This window comes from Schistocerca nitens, chromosome 8 (genome assembly GCF_023898315.1).
Source record: "Schistocerca nitens isolate TAMUIC-IGC-003100 chromosome 8, iqSchNite1.1, whole genome shotgun sequence".
NCBI lineage: Eukaryota > Metazoa > Arthropoda > Insecta > Orthoptera > Acrididae > Schistocerca > Schistocerca nitens.
The window spans coordinates 252190878-252209654 of NC_064621.1; positions in this window are offsets into that span (position 1 = coordinate 252190878).

Sequence of the window (18777 nt, forward strand, 5' to 3'; positions counted from 1 at the left end):
ATCTATATACACTGGTCTCCAAAATTAAAGCAACAAACCGCTGTTTCCACGACCTGTGTCTAATTCACATTATAATCATACGAACTGTCAACAGATGTCCGTACGATCGTTTTCTGCATGGAAGATGGCCTTCTTGTAAACCGAACAACCCTGCCAACGTTATGTCTGAGCACCAATCAAACGGGGTAGTGTTTGCCGGGTAGTACCACATCCTCAATCGCTGTGTACACACTCACAGATGGTGCAGTTATGGCACAGATTAGGTACCTATTAGACTACCTGCTGTAGAGGACCGTAGAAAGAATGGAAGCAGAACAGTCGTTAACTGATGTGGGCCGACGGCTTAATGTGAATTGTTCTGTTGTTTCTCGGATGTGGAGACAGTTTATAGAGACCGAAACTGTATCCCGCCGCCCAGGACGGGGCCGACCACGTGTGACGTCAGAAAGGGAGAACCGTTACTTGGCTGTAGGGACACGACGGTATCGCATTAGTACTGCAAGGCAAATTACATCCGATCCCACAGCATCCACTGGATGTGTTTCATTGTGGCAGATGGTGTACAGAAGGCTTCGCAGAGTGGCCTTTACTGTCGGAAACCTGCTGAGTGTGTACCTCTGACGCGTCTTCATAGAAGAGAATGTCTAGAGTGGGGTCATTAACATGGCACCTGGTCCCGGCGGAGGTTCGAGTCCTCTCTCGGGCATGGGTGTGTATGTGTTTGTCCTTAGGATAATTTAGGCTAAGTAGTGTGTAAGCTTAAGGACTGATGACCTTAGCAGTTAAGTCCCATAAGATTTCACACACACATGTCACCTGGACAGTCGAATATTGGGCCAATCTTCTTCTTTTGAGTCCCGGTTTTGTATGGAGAGTTTTGTATGGAGAGTAAGTCTCGACGGATTCGCATCTGGAGGGAACGTGGAACAAAATTTTGGGACCCAAACATTGTAGAAAGACTCCGATATCGAGGAAGATCAGTAATGGTGTGGGCAGGGATTATGTTGACCATTAGACCACTTCTTCATGAAATTGTACAGGTGAATTGGCGAAGTTTAACTACTGTCAGGTATTGTGACGAGATCTTGGGACTTCATGTGTGGTTGTTGCGAGGTGATGTGAGCAAAGATTTCGTACTGATGAAAGATACTGCATGACCTCATAGGGCACCAGTGGTTGCTGTACCCTTGTAAACGAAAGATAGTGCACGCATGGCGTGACCTGCTCGCTCTCTCACTTTGAGTCTCATAGAGCATATCAGGGACGCACTAGAGAGACGGACGACATCGCTTCAGCATCCACCAACCGCTCTCCAAGACTTGCGAGCAGCTCTGCAGGGAGAATTGGCGATATTTCTTCAGTATGAGATTGATTACATCATTCACAGCATGCCCTGTCGTTGTCAGATCCGTATTGCTGCCAGAGGTGATCATACACCATACTGAGCACATTAACCAGTAGTTTAAATGTGTCAGCTAATCCTTTAAGTTTGAAAGAATGAAGAATATATTTGTCCACCGTTATGTATGTTGCAGTTGTTTACTTTCTCTATTATTTTCATTGTTTCTACTTTAAAACCACATGATTGTCCTGTTTTGCGGCAAACTAAACGCATCCCTGCAAAATTTCCGTTTGTGCTTTAATTTTGGACACCAGTGTATTTATTACGAACAAGTAGAGTTCACTTGTGCTTGACAACACAAGCAAGTGGCGAGTGGGCAGCGGCGGAGACTCAGTAGTCGAGAACACGAGCATCCGGAGACGACGAGTTCGAAATTGACGTCGTAGTACTCGCTGGCGAGTTTAAAACGAGTAAACGAAGCTCATTTCTGATCTCTAATTTGCAGACTGAAATTTGATATTTTTATATTAAATACAGTACGGACAAGACATTGTCGACTGCAACACTTTCAAGCTTGAATAGCGTATTTGTTCCTAGGTATACGGTGAACCACATTGTACCTTGGAACAGTAGCTTTGTAATTGGAGAAAAAAAGATTGCAGCACTCAGAAAGTGAATACCGCCATTTCAGAATGGTAAGAAAATATGTAAGGTCTGAAAAGTATTCCAACGTACAACACTCTTCCCTGTTACACAGTGTTAGTTCCGTATTTGATGAACTTGAATGAACTGCAGTGAGTACTCGAGGGCTGATTCTACATAGTTGACACTGGCAACATTCATGGAAAAATGTACAACTCCTTTCATGCGATGACATTACTTATTTTACACTGCTTATTGTATACAGACAGAACACTTGGTTTAGACTGTTTGGCCAGACATCTGTCAATTGCAGTCAGAGACGTGGCTGTAAGGAACTCATTAGTCTGACTTGACACTGTACAAGAGGTGTCATCCACTTTCAGATAAGAAACGGCGTACTGATCATAGACATCAGTATCGCAGGCCAACAGAATCAACTGAGACAAGGACTAAGAATTTCTGTTCCTTCTGAGAATTTTGCGCCATATACTAAATCAGATTATATTAAATTACATACCGATTTTCAGATAACTTTGTACGCTACATCTGTATCAGTTTCTTCCAATTCAAACTATCTTAGCAGTGTCCTAAAATGTAAATAATTTTTTTCGTGTATCTTCTACTGCACATACGCTTTCACTGTTTCGTCATAGCTCCCATAAAATTATTAAAATTGTTACTTTAATAGTTTTGTGCTTTAGAAGATGAAATTCCTCTCATAATATGTAGAATATGAGTATTTTCATCGTCTATTCGGAGCCCAATCCTTGCATAATTATGCTAACTCGATATTACTACCATGTGAACCCCGTTAATGTGAAAGCATTTCTCTTGATTTTCAGGATAGCTGAGCCATAAAATTCGCTGCTCACACCATTATACAAGAGATACAGCTAATTTACGCTGTCATTACTAACCGATAATATTTCATAAAGTATACTTGTTGACGTTTCATCATTTGTGCGGCGGTAAAGGCAGTCGTAACAAGCAGATCTGCAGGTTTTAGAAATTATGCACTCAATTGTACTCGAATTGTATCGGAAATACAGGCTTCATGCATGCAGTGCATATCAGTACAGTTAGCGCTCTAGATCAAATTCGGTGTGAACAGTATCCGACCCGTTATTGGCACATTTCTGAAGAGCGTGATTTGCGTAATTGATTTTCAGCATGCTGTGCAGATCTGTGTTACTGGTTTATGAACACGACCTCAAGTGGTCCCACCATTACCGGTTTAGTAAGCAGTAGCTTCATGACTCCAGTGTACATCAGATAACCAAATCCAATTAGTCCTAATACGTGTCAGTTGCTGATCTTATTAAGGTTCACTTCACGATTTGGCATAATAAGCTCACTGGCTTATTGCAATATCATCAGACTTTCAGCTCACCTTCCTCACTAAATTACTGACGTATCTGAGGCACATCATTAGTAATATCTTATTACAACGGAATTATTCTTTGGTATTTTTTAGTAGTAACAGAAATTAAAACCTAAAAATACATACTGATGTTTCGATATTCGTAACGCTTGGTACATTAAAAGTATATTATCTTAGTCTGGAGTGCCAATACTAGTTGAAATTGGTTTCTCACTTTTCCGTTAGTGTGGTGTCAAACTGTATCGTATCTGTTATCTGTATTTTATATCCTTAAAAGGCTGAGTGGTTAGGATTCCTATTCGCAATTCGTCTATATGCACTACGAAGTCGTCGTGTTGTCAAGAACGATGCTAAGAGTAGTCGCCCTTTCGTCGTGCATTACCCACGCCACCTTTCATACAACCCAAAGAAAATCCGGTGAATAATTTTGATCTATTGTTTCCTGCCACTGAAAATTAAGGAACGGCAAGATTTGTAATTAGCAGTAGTAGATACATAAACTCACCTCATTGTTACTGTTCTGACATAAAACAAGATAAATGGAACTCCCAGAAACACAAGAGAAAATTGGAAGCATAGCTAGTTAGCCACAACCACAAATTATCTCACTACATTACTTCAAGGAGTGAAGAGTTTTGATAGCTATATATTAGGTATTAGTCTTCATCGTAAACAACATTCTCCTCTAGTGTCATAAGGATTTCTTTGACTCTTTCGTAATAATAATAATAAGAATAAGAATAATAATACAGTCATATGGCATTAAACTAATAATAAGAGGTAAGCAGCAGTTATGTAATGTAACTAAGCAATTATCACCCATCTTCAAGTTTGAAGCGTAACTGTCAGACCACATTTGTAAAAGTGGAATCAGTAGGCTCAAATGATTTTCAGCCTTTTCACAACGGTTAATTATTAAGGTAGCCTCTGACAGCTACTTCAGCTTGTTAACATTTACTTTCACTTATTCCACAACATCCGTGAATGATCTCCATCTTAAAAGGAGCCACAGAAAGTGGTGAATAAACTAAGGGGGCTGTACAATACGTTATTGAACTGCACCATAAAAGAGCTTAATTCTGATGAGTGGCAGTTACATACTTGTCATCAAAGTAAGTCAGACTTTAATTTATCCAAAGATCCATAAAGTCATCGACGTGTTTCGTTAAAATACTTCTGAGTGCATTGCCTTGTTATCGTATAAAATAGCCCCTATGTAGTACAGTAAGTTCCGAATCTAACTGACCTTTCACCCGTGTTGCGAATCGTAGAGAATTTTGTTCCTGGGACTGAGTCTCTCAGTAAACCGGGGGTCGTAATCTCAGACACCCAAATTTTTGAGCATCGAACACCAACGTCTCACCAACTTTTTACAGCCCAGTGAACCTGCAGTGGCCTAACGTATTCCCATAGGCCATTCCGTAGATAAGGCGGAAGTCGAGGTAGTGGCCACAGCCTCATCCTATTGGGATTCAGTGGTAAAGGAAGCAGTGGGTATATAATTAGCAGACAACCTACTCAAGCGGGACGAGAGTTTTCCGACCGACATATAGTGGAAACCACCCGTTTCATGTCTCCGCTCTCAGAGCAATTATTGTCCCGAGGCTTCGCTGCCTTGCGTTCCAACACCTGCAACCGCGTTTATAATTAAACATCTAACTGATAAGCACTGAGAATTTTCTGTCCCAGCGCTTGCCATGTTTAGTTCTTAAACGCACGAAGTTTTACCTGTGACTGGCATTCTTGTTCCGACTGTCTTACCTCTAACACACGTCCATTTACTCCCAAGTATATTACTGCGTCGAGTGCATTTAATTCAGTCACCGACTTAGCTTGAAGATACCGTATGGTTGTTAGTCAAAATTTCGTAAGAAGTCGTTTTTCTGTCCCAAATGCTCATCAGGAAGATGATGAAATAAGGTGTCATTTGTTCGCCGCCCGCTATGCTCACTGTCACTCTATGTGACTTCCTCCTCTTTTTCAACATGAAAATCAGCTTGCGAACAACTGATGTAGTGGAAGATATTAAAGAAGACGCGCTGAATGTACTAAATTCCGAAATATATACAGGACGCGTTTCAAAAGGTTTGGAAACGTTGTGACCGGTGTGCTTCCTCTTAGGAGAAGGCTGCACAAGACGACCTAGACAAACGTAATAATTTTGATTAATATATTTAGGATTCCTTTTAATATTATCTCGCACTTGGAATATAGTCCTGCGGGTTACTGGCATAATCTGTTTACGCTTAGTTATTGCAAACGTTGCCTTAAAATGCATTGTTTCTAATTAATATATGTAAAGAAAAGCGATGTACCCCGTCACACGCTGCTGTGGCTAAATCTGGTTAAATGGAAAAGAAAGACAAGAGAACACTTCTGAAACTCTCGTGAACTTTTCTTCCATTTACACCATAGTTTCTCCGATGCAAGGAATGAACATGAGGAGTGAAGAAGGAGTGCAGCACTATCGTAAACAATTTTTAATTCTAAGACTTCGTTCGTAGCCTTTCATTCTTATTGTAGAGCTATTATTGCTATAAGAAGCATTAAAACCTTTAGTATTTGAGAACAGTCTGTAATGAGAGTAGACTATTCCAGAAACTGCTGTTGCGTACAGTAGGGAACATGAAATACAAATCCCATTTACGCAGATTGTTTTCTACATAAAACAGATATCACGAAGAATGACTATTTACGACTGTTTAGACCTCTGCAACTCACAGGTTAGGCGCTGATGAAGAGAAGAGAATAACGAAACCACGTTTCAACGGTGAAAATTTGGGTGCATTGAGTAGACACAGAGCGAGATATTTTTGTTAAGCAGAGCTCATCAAACAGAAAATTATTCTCTTCAACTGGGCACACATTTATCTGAAAGTAGGAGAAAACTACAATGTCGTGTCTAGAATCTACGTACATTTATTCGACTATAAAGGCAAATCTTAGAAGTACTGAATGTTGTTTTGGGATGTAAGCAGATGCGTCTTGTAATCTGACACCGTCTACATTATTAATAAGAATATGATGCAAAGTTCCATATCTACAGTCCTAAAAAGACTGCTCTGATAACTCAGCAAATATGGCGCAATGTGAGTCTTTAATTTATGATCTGGAAGGCTTCATATATATTTTTCCCAACTGCAATGCGAAAGGGTTAGGTATCAACTGCATCTAACAACGAGTGGAAGTTCGTAACGTCGTTTTAAATGTCCTATCCAAAACTCGATCCTTCACGCGAGGCTTCCGCAGGGATTCGCCCTGGGGAAGAGAAAACTGAACTCGCATAAATTGGCTGGCAGACATTTCTCGGAGGAAGCCGCAGTAGGACGCGACTTCATCGTGCAGAGACGCGCGCACGTAGGATTCTTCCACCGGCGTGCGTGGGGGCAGCGTGGGGAGATATCACAAAAGACTGGGTGATTTCCCCGGCGACCTGCCCTTCCGCCCTCCTTCCGTTGCATTTCTCCGTGGAATTAACATGGAACGTACAGTGTTCAGTAGATCATATTTCTTTTGCCAAACGAAGGTGAAATAAGTAATTGTTTAATCTGACTATATTACGGAGATAATTTAAGTAAATAAAAATTGTAGCACGTGTTCCTCTTAAATCTGTGATACTGATTTTGCAAGATGAAAATCTAATGCCTATTCTCATTCTTATGCAAATGCGAATAAATTTCAGTGGACACTTTTGTGTGAATGTTACCACTGATACCAAACCTGAAGATGTAGTTAAGCCACAGTTCGTCATATCTTTTCTTTCAGAGGTGTTAGCACAAAATGTAAACTATATGGGGAGCCCTTGTTGTGCTTAGAATGAAGGAAAGACACACTTGTAGGTTGATCTGGTGCATGAGACAGACGGCTGGCAAAAGCAGAAGCTGTTACAAGCAAAAAATCACATTTGAATAACGAATTGTCATTAGTATGTTCCGCCGTATTTCTTTTTCAGTTGGAAGGACGAGTACAGAGGGAAAATATATGATTTACAGACAGTTTAGAGAACAACAAAGCTGACTTCGTCGCGCATCGGCGCAGTATCAGTATACTTAATAATATATTTGTCATGATTAATTTAACGGATGGCCCGATGCCCTTGGAGTCGACATCCCGTTACTCTCTGGGAGGGAATATGTGCACCCCCACTGTCTGTGTCCTGTGTTATCCATGAGAAAGTGAGTGAAAGTTTTCTAAGCGTTGCTGAATCGCACAACTGTGGCGAGAGTAGGATACCAGTATTCACCAAGTGCGGTGTGAAAAACCGCCTAAAAATCACATTTTTCCCGGCTAACACAATGAGGGCAGGGAGCGCAAAGAGGGCACGGTTCGTAACGCGACGGCTGGCTGCCGTGGCCTCTCGCCGTCACGGTGAAACGTTCCCTTCGAAAAATTTATGAATGACAGTGCTGGAAAACCTCTTACGTTATTTTATTGTCAAAAAACTGAGCAAACCTGACCGTACTCAGACATTTATCTCTTTACTTATTCTGATCAACAGTAAACTGACACACAATATTTTTTTTAGCGCAACGCAATCTGACTTTCAGTAATCCCTACAGAAGAATGGCCCTGACTAACAATAACCTATACCTTTCATGAATCACTTACCTCAAAAAAATCTTCGTTACTCGAACTACTGCAATACAGCGATCGCCAATACTGCCAGCCGAATAAAGATTCTAATTACTGAAGGCACTAAGTACTGATAGGCATAGTTCGCAAACCAAACATTTTGGTAGACAACAAACAATGTATTTACCTTAATAGTGTTCAAAAGTCATCATATATTTAGCAGTTCATGACATCCAGTCTTACAAATTTCCTTTTTCTTACGGACACATGTCCACATCGTCCGCTCTCAAAATTCTGCCATCTCTCTTCCCACATCCACCACTTCTGGCGGCTCACCTCCAACTGCGCAACGCTACGCGCTGTTCACATCCAACTACGCAACACTACAATAGCAAATACTCCAACAATGCAAATCAGCCACAGACTGCACACAGCGCAGTCAGGGATTTTCATACAGAGCGCTACGTGACATTACCAACATAAAAACCTAAATAGCCTACTTACAAAGGGATTAGAAGTGATGTGGGGAAATCAACTGTGGAATTTTTTTTGTATTTTTATTTATTTTTAATACCACACTTATAATACGTGTATCCAGCACCGAAAAATGCACTAAGTAAACAAAAACAAATAATTCCGGGACTTTCCTACACCAAGGCAAAGTGTATTGGGATAAGGAAAATGTGCTTCGCGACACGTAGCACGATGCAGAAGGGTGCGGCGTTGCTCCCCTTACGCTTCAACATCCAGATATGCCTTCACACATGTCTTATAATTACGTACGCTTCCGCGGCCACAGTCAGTTAAGAGTTTTCTGGGTGTGGTACCGCGTTATAATGTATAAAACTAATGTTGCTGGAGGAATTAAAAAACAACAACAAATATTTGGCCACGGTTGCAGCGGCCTTCTTCTGGGTCTACTGGTGCGTTATAGCTATGCAGTGTCCCTTATATTTTGTTGTTACTGTTCACTGCGTCACAATTTTAAAGAAGATAGTTCGTTTCATTGGTCACTTAAGGAAGAGGGAGAGGGAACTTTACTTTATTTGTTTATTGCGGTGGAGGGAGAGCGTAACCTTTATTGTCTATTGGCTCTTGTGTCATGTGCCGTGGTAGGTGCTCACCGTTGAATGAGAAGTTGGCTGCTGTTTACCAAACGCTGGATGTCGGCCGCGCGGCGGCAGTTACTCGCCGGTATTGTTTGTACCTCGTGTTGACAGTGCGGTCTGTTGTGCTCTGATTGCTGGCAGCCAAGATGGGGAAAGCCTTAGACCATCCTCTCTATTCATGTTATTAAGGTGTTTGAGTATTTCTATGGCCTCTCTGATTTTGCGTTTCCTCATAACCGGCTGCTTGGCCAAGACACAGCCTTCGCTGAATTTTATTTCCTTTCCGCAATCTTGCTGATGTTCTACCACTGCAGGTTTGTTGTGTTGCCCTAGACGAGTATAGCGCTCGTGTTCTCGTATGCGCGTTGCTATTGGCCTGCCAGGCTCGCCGATGAGTGCCTCTCCACATTCGGATCCCAACTTGTACACGCCTACAGTGTGTAATGCATCCACCTTGTCCTTAGTGGATCCTAGCACGTCCTGGATCCTGCGACCACTATAGAAGACTGGAGCTAGGTTAATAATTGGCTCCTTTTACCGACCTCCCGACTCAGCAGCATTAGTGGCAGAACAACTGAGAGAAAATTTGGAATACATTTCACATAAATTTTCTCAGAATGTTATAGTCTTAGGTAGAGATTTCAATTTACCAGATATAGACTGGGACACTCACATGTTTAGGACGGGTGGTAGGGACAGAGCATCGAATGACATTATACTGAGTGCACTATCCGAAAATTACCTCGAGCAATTAAACAGAGAACCGACTCGTGGAGATAGCATCTTGGACCTACTGATAACAAACAGGCCGGAACTTTTCGACTCTGTATGTGCAGAACAGGGAATCAGTGATCAAAAGGCCGTTGCAGCATCCCTGAATATGGAAGTTAATAGGAATATAAAAAAAGGAAGGAAGGTTTATCTGTTTAGCAAGAGTAATAGAAGGCAGATTTCAGACTACCTAACAGATCAAAACGAAAATTTCTGTTCCGACACTGACAATGTTGTGTGTTTACGGAAAAAGTTCAAGGCAATCGTAAAATGCGTTTTAGACAGGTACGTGCCGAGTAAAAAACTCACCGTGGTACAACAACAAAGTTAGGAAACTACTGCGAAAACAAAGAGAGCTTCACTCCAAGTTTAACCGCAGCCAAAACCTCTCAGACAAACAGAAGCTAAACGATGTCAAAGTTAGCGTAAGGAGGGCTATGCGTGAAGCGTTCAGTGAATTCGAAAGTAAAATTCTATGTATCGACTTGACAGAAAATCGTAGTAAGTTCTGGTCTTACGTTAAATCAGTAAGTGGCTCGAAACAGCATATGCAGACACTCCGGGATGATGATGGCATTGAAACAGAGGATGACACGCGTAAAGCTGAAATACTAAACACCTTTTTCCAAAGCTGTTTCACAGAGGAAGACCGCACTGCAGTTCCTTCTCTAAATCCTCGCACAAACGAAAAAATGGCTGACATCGAAATAAGTGTCCAAGGAATAGAAAAGCAACTGGAATCACTCAATAGAGGAAAGTCCACTGGACCTGACGGGATACCAATCCGATTCTACACAGAGTCGCGAAAGAACTTGCCCCCCTTCTAACAGCCGTGTACCGCAAGTCTCCATAGGAACGGAGGGTTCCAAATGATTGGAAAACAGCACAGGTAGTCCCAGTCTTCAAGAAGGGTCGTCGAGCAGATGCGCAAAACTATAGACCTATATCTCTTACGTCAATCTGTTGTAGAATTTTAGAACAAGTTTTTTGCTCGAGTATCATGTCGTTTTAGGAAACCCAGAATCTACTATGTAGGAATCAACATGGATTCCGGAAACAGCGATCGTGTGAGACCCAACTCTCTTTATTTGTTCATGAGACCCAGAAAATATTAGATACAGGCTCCCAGGTAGATGCTATTTTTCTTGACTTCCGGAAGGCGTTCGATACAGTTCCGCACTGCCGCCTGATAAACAAAGTAAGAGCCTACGGAATATCAGACCAGCTGTGTGGCTGGATTGAAGAGTTTTTAGCAAACAGAACACAGCATGTTGTTATCAATGGAGAGACGTCTACAGACGTTAAAGTAACCTCTGGCGTGCCACAGGGGAGTGTTATGGGACCATTGCTTTTCACAATATATATAAATGACCTAGTAGATAGTTTCGGAAGTTCCATGCGGCTTTTCGCGGATGATGCTGTAGTATACAGAGAAGTTGCAGCATTAGAAAATTGTAACGAAATGCAGGAAGATCTGCAGCGGATAGCCACTTGGTGCAGGGAGTGGCAACTGTCCCTTAAAATAGACGAATGTAATGTATTACGAATACACAGAAAGAAGGATCCTTTATTGTATGATAGCGGAACAAACACTTGTAGCAGTTACTTCTGTAAATATCTGGGAGTATGCGTGCGGAACGATTTGAAGCGGAAAGATCATATAGAATTAATTGTTGGTAAGGCGGGTACCAGGTTGAGATTCATTGGGAGAGTGCTTAGAAAATGTAGTCCATCAACAAAGGAGGTGGCTTACAAAACACTCGTTCGACCTATACTTGAGTATTGCTCATCAGTGTGGGATCCGTACCAGATCGGGTTGACGGAGGAGATAGAGAAGATCCAAAGAAAAGCAGCGCGTTTCGTCACAGGGTTATATGGTAACCGTGATAGCGTTACGGAGATGTTTAGCAAACTCAAGTGGCAGGCTCTGCAAGAGAGGCGCTCTGCATCGCGGTGTAGCTTGTTCGCCAGGTTTCGAGACGGTGCGTTTCTGGATGAGGTATCGAATATTTTGCTTCCCCCTACTTATACATCCCGTGGAGATCACGAATGTAAAATTAGAGAGATTAGAGCGCGCACGGAGGCTTTCAAACAGTCGTTCTTCCCGCGAACCATACGCGACTGGAACAGGAAAGGGAGGTAATGACAGTGGCACGTAAAGTGCCCTCCGCCACACACGGTTGGGTGGCTTGCGGAGTATAAATGTAGATGTAGATGAACATAAGGTGAGCGCACTGTTGGACGCAGTTTGTCTATTTGTTGCTAATCTTGCTTACTTGTGTTCGTCGACAAGGCTGTGTGGATCGACTTAATATGTCTGTAGCCAGTGGCTAGAAATGTTATGCGTAGCATTTTAAGTTCAGGTGTTACGTTTGGACCATCACGTAGGAGCTGCGCACGGATGACCGAGATCTATGTATGATAAATAAGAACGTTATTGATAAGTTAATTGTAGCTGCTTTCACTTTGCATCACTGTGTTGTCGAACAAAAAAAGGTTTGGATTAAACGTTCTGTTCACCAACACTTGTCTTTACACCAGCGGCAGATACTTTTATGCTTGGTTGTATCAAATGCTGACATGCGCATACTATCCAGAGCAGTTATTTATCCTATTGTTTATCTTCTGACTACACTGACTGATTCCATTTATCGACTTCCTGCAACCTAAGCAGCAGAGCTGATTAATTTGACTGCCGACTCCGAAGAGAGTAATTCGCTTTTCTTTATTTTGGATCTTGCTTTCAGGAGACTGTGATTGTACACCCAGTGAACAGTTTGTTTGTATGCGAGCATGTACGTACGTATGTGTGCGTGTGCCGGGGGTGTGAGGGGGTGGGGGTGTTAAGGGACTGGCTGAGTGAGTGCGGAGGGTGGGAAGCAAAGTGTACGTCACGACATACAAATTAATGGCATGTATAGCGTGTACACAGACCGTCCACTTTACTCGCATTACGTAATTACTTGATAAATAAGTTTACTGAAGTTCTTTCAATTACAATTGGTATAAATCTGTGGTTTGCTCCACAGATTTCTGAGCATTGTCCAAAGAACAGTCCAGGCCGGTTTATTGTAAATGTTCCTTGGTTTAGTCGACGGTACCGCACGAGAGAACACGATGAGAATGCCGATGATAAAACGTGATGCTGCTGTTCCACGCCAGCTTCATTTTTGTAAATAAGCGTTGTCACTGTCGGTAAAACGGATGTAAATAAATTAAAGCATTACTCGAGTTAGTACCGGTGTTCGGATAGTAAGAAACTCAGCAGTATATTAATTAACACCGCTTTTTCTCGTTAGCAAATGATAGAAACAGTATTTCATTTGTATATTCGACGATAAACTTTACGCTTTTTGATTACGGGTACAATGTGGGTCAGTCCCTCGTATTTCATAGTCAGCTTAACATACCGAAACTAAATTTTTGGCAATTGATAATATGGAGTAAGAGTTCTGCTGTATACTTAATATTAAAACTTTTTTAACAGCCGCCTTACAAAAGTAACTGCGGGTTGAACTGATTATATAGACTTAGGGATCTGATAGTGGCACAGATATTTATTGTGTTATGGGCATACACAGCGAACACCGCATAACAACAACGTAGCTCACAGTAATTGTTCAAATTGACGATCGCCATTCTCAATACATATTTGTCATAGGCGCACCAAGTTCTGCCGCACTCTCTCAAAGGTTCCTGGTGTCTTTTGTACCAGGAGACAGGCAGCGTGGACTCCAGCAAGCAAGTCTTCATCCGTATACAACGTCTTGACGTAACCCCACAGAGATGTGAGATCCGGCAGTTACGTTGGCCTTGGAACAGACCTCCCAATCGTACGATGGGGGTCCGTGTTGTTCGGGAATTCGCGCACATTAACATCGAAGTGGGCTGTTCCACTGTCGTGTTGAAACCACATACTTCCTCGTAAAGCAAGGGGTACAGTCTCCAAGAACAGCCGCAGTAAATCTCACAGGCATACCAGGTAACGTGGGCCAATGAAACAGGGAGGCAGAAATAAGGTCCTATTAGGAGGTCTTGGATAATTCCCGCTCATACATTGACAGAGAATGGTTACTGATGCCCATCAAGGTGGGGGGCGTAGGGATTGTCCTCATTCCAGACGTGGCTGTTGCTGCTGTTGTAAACACCATCACAGGTGAATGAGGCCTTATCATAGAAGTGTACAAACTGTGAGAAGTTCAGCACTACGACGTACAAGCATGGTTCCAGTGCTTGGACACGTTCTTTAAGAAAGGAGTGTAATATATGCATAAGTTGACCGGGACTTATTGCTGGGCGGTCGGCCACAAGATCTACCATAATCTCCGCAAAGTCTGATTTTCGGACATGTCTGGTGGAAGCCTTAGCAGGCGCTGTGTGGTGTAAACGAGCCCCTCTCTCGTAAGTTAGTAGCAGGAGATAACCTTTTTTCAGTTAGGATGACGCCTGTTGGAACTCTGTCCTACATACATTCGTGCTGTTTTACGGGCACTGCATCCTGCCGCACCATACGTCTCTAGTGATGAATAACGTTCCATCTTTGTCTGCACACAGTAACACATCCCACCTTGGACACAAGCTTTCTGATGCAATGGACAACTGACACCAGCGATAGAGGTCTGCGTGTGGCACAGATTACCACGCCGATGCGGACTTGCAATTGTAACATGACACACATGCCGTGAGCTAAGTTGTGTTCAGTATGTCATGGGTGTACGCAGTTCATCACCCGCCGCCATTTCCAGTGGACAACAGATACGCGGGATCTTTGCTCGCGTGCGACATAATTGCATGGGCCGTTGCAACACATGTCCTGAGACTGGCTGTGGTCGGTTTGCACAATTATTATGAACTACGTTGTCGTTAAACGGTGTGCACTGTCCATGTCACAATAAACAAGCATTTCCGACCATTGGTTCACTATCTCTATATAATCGGTCGTGAACCCACTATCTCCTCTTTCGATTTGACCCAAAAGCTTCGAGACACACTGTATAGGGTATGTAAAAACATGTGTAAAAAACTTTATGCATTTATTCTTGACATTAAAAGATAAGAAATGGTTCATGTGAACATGGGTCCTAAAATCCTTCACTAGGAAGGTGTGCAAGGAATTCCTTGTCGTGGCAGTTGTACAGTTCACTCAAATGTACACTTCTACTCGCTTTCTTATTTACAATTGGTCACAGCATTCGTTTTGTTTCGTCTGATTGTCGTTTGTTCTGTTTTACAGCAACTTTCCACACAAAACACCACAACGATGGATTCAGTGTCTGAAATGAGGGATACGAACTACAATTACGGCGTAGCACATGGAAACGGTCACGCTATACGTCAGCTTTACGCTTATCGCTGTCCTAGAAGGTAGTTACCTTCTGCATGAATGTTCGTATTACTCCGACAACGCGCGAGATAGGCAGGTTCATTTGACAAGAGAGCTGTAGATGGTGGAAGTCCGTACGATGTACGAATGCCTGAATTTGAACGCGTTCCTCGTACTGTGGATGAATCACCATCAGCTAGTACAAGGAGAGTTACGAGATGGGAAAGCGTTAATAACATAATTATGTGCAACATTTTGCATGAAAATCTTCTATACCCATTATCACCTTGAGCACAAGGATTAAATGCAGCAGACTTTCCGCCACGAATACCGACCTTTCGAACGCGTATTAGTGTAGTGTGTTGCGTTTCTGCAGTTCTGACTATGTACGAGGGTTACCCAGAAAGTAATATACTTTATTTCTTTCTTCAACAATTATTTACTAAACATAGTGAGAATTACGCACACGAAAGAATGATGTTTAATCTACACACCTCATTTTTCATATAATCTCCATCCGGTTCTATAGCCTTCCTCCAGCGCGAAACAAAAGCGTGTATTCCGTGTCGGTTCCAATCCTTGTCCTGGTGGCAGATCTAATGCTTCACTGTGTGGATTACCTCCTCATTGTCCTCAAAATGTCTTAATGGTCCAAACAAGAGAAAGTCCGAAGGCGCTAAAACAGGGCTGTCAGGTGTGAGAGGCGTGGATGGTCTCCCCGACCGCTGCAAATCGTGGAGCTTCGCCGAACCGCCTTCTGATGACCTCACCCTCCGTACCCAGCGACTAACTGTACAGCTGTCGACAGCAGATGATCCATAGACTTTCCACAAGCGTTTGTAAATATTCACCAGTTTCTTTCTTTGCAGTGAGAAATACAATGACGGCACGTTGCTTGTAACGTACATCATCTACAGATGCCATTGGGGAACTGTCCTGCAGCTACGCTATCTGTCGGAAGTGACGGAAAATTTGCGCGCTCACTCAGGAGATTTTAAATAATACATACGTAACGTTTCGCATTCGTAGCATTGTTTTCGGCTAAGAAAAAAAAGGGGTTCATAACTTTCTGGGCAACCCTATTTGCTTCGATTTTCACATCATGGGAACTTTAATTAACCAAAAAATCACGGCTGGGCTTAGAAAAACTCTCATGAAGTGCGACACGATAGACATCAAAACATAGAGCCTCAGTATACTGAACAGAGTCATTCATTCCTGTAAAATCTTACCGCAAGATCGTAGATCCTGTTTCTCAGACATGAGCTGCTTGAGACGTCCAACTCTATATCTGAAGTATCCGGATACTTGTTAGTAAACATTAATATATAGTATGTTCACCCTCCGCCTTTGTAAGGGGACCCACTCGGTGAGGTGTCTGAATGTCTGTGGAGTTGTGGCAGACCATCCTTCTTGAAAAATCAAAACCAGAGAAGGCACTTATGTTCGGCGCTGAAGTCTAGAACGAAGCCGCCGTTCTAGCTCATCCCAAAAATATTCCACTGTGTTCACTTCACGACTTTGGGCAGGCGACATGATTTCATGAATGTTATTGTCTACAGATGACTGCCTCACAGATGCCACATTATGACAGGATGTACTGTCATAATACCGAGCGAGGTGGCGCAGTGGTTAGACACTGGACTCGCATTCGGGAGGACGACGGTTCAATCCCGCGTCCGGCCATCCAGATTTAGGTTTTCCGTGATTTCCCTAAATCACTCTAGGTAAATGCCGGGATGGTTCCTCTGAAAGGGCACGGCCGACTTCCTTCCCTAATCCGATGAGACCGATGACCACGCTGTCTGGTCTCCTTCCCAAAACCAACCAACCAACCAACCAACTGTCATAATGATACAAACGTCATCGTCTCCGAACGGTTCCCCTACCGTACGCAGTGCATAATGGTGTGAAATGTGTTTATACCCTTCCGCATTTACTGTTTTCTTAAGTACAATAAGGGGGCACATCCTAGCCACAAAAAACACGCGCATCAGTAAATCATTTCGTGCGTGCTTCACTGCTGGCACTACGCATGATGGCAGGTAAGTCTCTCCATACATACGGCAACCCAAACCCGTCTATCGGACTGACACAGCTTGATAAATCACTCCAAAACATTAGTTGTTAGTGATCCAGTGTCTAGTGTCGTCGCTCTTTGCTCCATCTCAAGCGTAACTTACTATTGTCTACAGAAATATGTGGCTCATGAGGAAGTGCTCGAACATTCCGCCTCATTCTTTTTAACTACAAGCGCACAGTGATTGTGTTAGCTGGACTGTTGGTGGCAATGTGGAACTCAGGAGTGATTCCTTTCGTTGCTTTCATACAAATTTTTACAGCCAACCTCTGCGATGCTCGATGGTCCCCGGCTGTCAGTTCATGTGGTCTGCCCGGTCTTGTTTTATCTGTGGTTATTCCTCTGCGTTTCTGATTCACCATCAGGTCACCAACAGTAGATTTCGTCAGCTTTAGAAGCGATAAAAAGTCGCTGATGGATTTGTTACGTAAGTGACATCCAGCGACTAGTCCACGTTCGATATCACTGACCTCTCCTGACCGAGCCACTCTGCTGTTACTGCACCCATAATGACACTACAGTATTCCGTATATCATTTTTTTGTCTTGAGTAATAAATCCTCTCAAGCTCTCCTAACGAAGTATTTTCGGATTCATGTCCATACGAAACTTTTTCAACATTTTGATGTCAAGAACAAATTAGTAAAGTTTCTGTCGCATGTTTTTATATACCTACTATAGTGTGTTTCCAGCGGCGCGGTCTTGGGCTCCTAGCCACGGTTCGCAAGGCTCTATCTATCGGAGGTTTGAGTCCTCCGTCGGGAATGGGTGTGTCTGTTGTCCTTAGCATAAGTTAGTTTAAGGTGGATTAAGTAGTGTGTAAGCCTAGGGACCGACGACCTCACAGGTTGGCCCCATAGGAACTTACCACCACTACCACCACCACAACCATAGGGTATTTCCTTGTTTCGAATTGGATAATTTATCAGATTACACGACATCCCATATCCCTTGAAAACATATTTGCTGTAACCTTGCATTTGTCTCTATTCACCTCAAAACATACCCAAAAAATGGCAGTTGCTGTGCTTCATGTTAGACTGAAGTCTACAGGACAATGAATATTGAACCTGATTATCTTATTTTTACAGGAAAGAGGCTCTAACCAAAGGCTTAGGTAACATATTAGATATCATTGTCTATACGTTAATTGGTTAAGCCGAATTTAAGACACGATATTCTCGGATTATGGACACTATGTTTAGCAAATCTTAGACTTCTTCGCGAGACGCAGATATAACTCGTCCACCATTGAATCTGAAGTACATCTTCCACCCTATGGCAAGGAAAAAAAAACCCAATAAAGCGCTCTCAGGTTTCCAGCTGAGTACGTCAAAACGGCGCGACGTTTCTGTCCTTCCCATCATCTTCTGGCTACTTCGCTACAAAATAATAGGAGTAACACTCATTGAAATATCACAAAATTTTGCCTGTCCGCAGCTCGTGGTCGTGCGGTAGCGTTCTCGCTTCTCACGCCCAGGTTCCCGGGTTCGATTCCCGGCGGGGTAAGGGATTTTCTCTGCCTCGTGATGGCTGGGTGTTGTGTGATATCCTTAGG